General features: G+C 36.6%; 1 protein-coding gene across 2 annotated transcripts in view; it reads left to right on the top strand.

Annotated features, from left to right (window-relative positions):
• LOC118738644 (1,2-dihydroxy-3-keto-5-methylthiopentene dioxygenase) overlaps positions 1-3,551 on the top strand; it is a 176,405-nt gene that overhangs the window by 95,675 nt on the left and 77,179 nt on the right. The gene's annotated exons all lie outside the window — the stretch shown is intronic.

The raw sequence follows: 3,551 nt of genomic DNA, 5'->3' as shown, positions 1-3,551 counted from the left end.
TTTTTTTTTGCTAAAAATTACTTGTTAATATCTTTAATTGGACATACACATTGTACATAAAGGAAGTACGTAACAAAATTAAAAAATATATGCCTTTTTGGCTTTTTTTAAAGCACATTTTGCCTTTTTCCAAGTAGGTAGAACACCAGATCTTTTGGCCAGGCCATCGCCATGTTGAGAATGTAGCAGTGGAGTGACTCGGTCTTCTTCTGCCAACGCCCTTGGTCTAACATTTTATAAACATCTTGCCGGTTGACGTCTCTGTCGAATTCAGCAGTTAGTTGCTTGCGTACGTGAATGCGGATGTCGTGGACAAAAACATGATTGCAGTGCCGGTAAGACAACGCCACAGGCACAAAAATCGGAAACGTCATCAGAATTAATTGTGTTCATTACTTCTTCAAAATCTCGTAAAAAATATTGCACTGTGTAGGCAATGCCATCTCCACTGAACTTTGTTAATGCATGTTCGACATCACAGTAACTGTTTATTGCCAGCATTACACACTGGTGGTGCTGAGCCTTTCTCCAGTTCGAAAATGCGTTGTTTTGACATCATTATTTCAGGCTTCTTACGGAATGAAGACAATTCCTTTTCAATACTTGCTGTAGCGGGAACAGCAACAGAAGTGGAGTTGGCGATGCTACCGGTTTTTACTGCAGGAAGGGCGGTGGTATTGGTGGCGACAACATTACCGGCAACGGAAACAGCATCGGCAACTGTATTCGCAACGACAGTGGCATTGGCAACATTATCGGCAGCGGCAGTGGTAACTCCATTTTCAACGGCAGTAGTATCGGCAACGGCAGTGGTAGTAGTAGCTCCATTAGCAGCGGCAGTAGTAGCGGCAATGGCGGTCGTAGTGGCTACGGCAGGGGTGATGGCAGCGGCACCTTCAGCAGACGTCTCATTGCCGGCAGAATTAATTCTATCGGCAGATGGATACATATTTTGCTTACCATAATGTGCAGCTCCGGCAGCGGCACCTACAATCGCCATTTCATCAGCATAGTCACTCATACTAGCCATGTCGGTGCTTGTATTTGTTTGCTGTGCACGTAGCACCGCGTACGTTCACCGTGTCAGATGCTCCCACCCAGCGTTGCCGCTTTGGTAATTTTTAACCGAAATTGGTAATTTTTTTCTTTATTTATCAAGTTTGGTAATTTGGTAATTTATTTTTCAATTTGGTAACTTTTTCGATTCGGTCTTACACGTCAAATGGTTCTGATTCCACATTAGTAAGTGTCCCGTAAGCGTTTCCTTTTATAGAAATATCAGGTAATCCTGAAAGTTTCGCAAGGTGAATGTTTGATCTTTAACAAACTGTGTGCAAGTGTTATTGCTAAGTATATCCACAGTGCCCTTTCCTGGAAGGTTTTGGGTGGTCCTACCTTTCCCTGTCAGTTCGTCAGCTTTGCAATTAAATACCATCAATTTACCGGTGTACCCGCAAACCATATATATGAGTTGAATTCTACGTAAATATGCATGTTCTCGTTCAAAAAGTTACGGCATTCAGCGGGAGACTTCACTCTGTCTATGAGTGAGTCGAAAGCTTTCATTCAAGTGTTGAAGTTTTAATATATTTTCTTGTCACTTGTCTACATACAGTGGTCGAAAAAATTATAGCCGCAACATATTTTGATAAGTTTTAACATATTACAAAAAATTACCAAACTTATTTTATGTGCAGAACAAACATACATATAGAGCCCTAACTGCCAAAATAGCGAAAGCGACATTTTTCAGATTTAATTTTTTTTTTGCAGAAAGGCATCTAGAATATTTCTGTTATACTGGCGGTTAGGGCTTGATGTGCATGTTTGTACAGTTCTGCACATAAAATAAGTTTGGTAATTTTTTGTTGAATTTGGTAACTTTTCGCTGATTTTGGTAAAAAATAAAATCATTGTGTGGCAACACTGCTCCCACCATGTCAATCGCCATACGTTTAAGCTTCGACAACGTGGTGGTAGCCGAAAATTGGATACCAGCCTCGCTTCAGAGTTGTGCATAATCGTCCCGTGTAGAAAGCATTTCGCAGAATTGATACCAAACCTGATGAATTGTTGTTTATTGAAGATATATTAAGATTTACTTTCTTAGACACACTTTATATTTCTTTCTTTGTTCGCGTGGTTAAGCGGTCCGGAAGAAGAGTGAAGTTGGTTGTCTTTTCCTAATACCAACTTCACAGCTTATATAGTACAGCGTTGCTTCATGTAGTACTGTTTACATGTCAATATTTTATAGCCCCTAATCATAGCCCATAACATGTAGCGGCGTTGTTGAAAAAAGTCATTTTAAATAAAAATTATTCGTTTTCTTTTAACATATTCATACACTCGAATTGGACTACTGATTTAAGCGTTACATTGGGACTTTTTTTTTCAAATTATAGTGTGAAGGACACATTTTTTAGGCTGCAACACTCGTAATTTATTTTGTTTTTATGTAATACATAATTTGTTTGAAAAACTCCCGAAATTTTATAAACGACTAGTATTTTATTATTGAAATGAACATCCATCATCTCTAGAAACTATATCGGGTATATAGTAGGGTTGTTGTAGCCGCTACAACAACAACAACAATTAAATTCGTGTACAACAAACACTTCACAATACTTGTTAAGTCAATAACTACACTTTACAATACCACATATTTTTTTTTGCTAATTTGTGTTATTTATAATATAAATTGTGTGCAAAAATTTTATATCCCATAAGTTGTCGGGAGGTTTTTGAAAAACTCATTTTAAATACAAGTTATTCGTTTTCTTTTAACATTTTCATACATTCATATTGTACTACTGATTCTAGCATTACATTGGAACTTTTTTCAAATTATAATGTGAAGGAAACAATATTTAGGATGAACACTCGTCATTTCTTTTTTATGTAATAAATAATTTGAAATATTTCAGAACTTTTATAAGCAACTTGAATTTTATTATTGAAAAGAACATCGATTATTTCTAGAAACTATATCGGGTATACAGTATATTTTTTATTTAAGTATTATATATTTATACAACTAAGAGAAGAGCAGCATGGTTTTTACATACAACCCTTTGAATTTTTTAAACAGTAGCTTATACATGTTGAGCATTGTATTTTTTTTACTGTTCTCAGTAAATTAAATGGATATTCCGGATGCTTCACAGGTACCTTATAATTGCCCCAAGTTGTTTTAAAGTCGGAATGTAGGGATTCTTGAGCTTGCTTGCCAAAGAATCTTATACTCATACGTACCCTCCTCTGGCAACGTTCGTACTGTGCGGTCACTTAAACTTTCGCTTGAAAGAATTTCCAAAGTTTAACTCGTTTACAAAGTGCTAAGCAGTTCTAATTTGTGTTATTCACACCGTAAAAAGTTTACTGAAGCCAAATTCCAATAAATTGACTTGATTTAGTCATAAAGTGCGTTGATTGAAAAGTTTTATTTAGTCGGCCTTCGTGCATATTTGCCTGTTTTGGTGCATTATTGTTGCTTTTGCGTGAGAGTGTAAGGAATATCGCATTTGTTTGTTCATTTTGCTTTCTTT

This window comes from Rhagoletis pomonella, unplaced genomic scaffold (genome assembly GCF_013731165.1).
Source record: "Rhagoletis pomonella isolate Grant_MI unplaced genomic scaffold, Rhpom_1.0 Rhpom_scaffold_00005, whole genome shotgun sequence".
In the NCBI taxonomy this organism is placed as follows: Eukaryota; Metazoa; Arthropoda; class Insecta; order Diptera; family Tephritidae; genus Rhagoletis; species Rhagoletis pomonella.
Note: the sequence above shows the minus strand (reverse complement) of the source record. Positions and strands in the feature narration are given on the sequence as shown.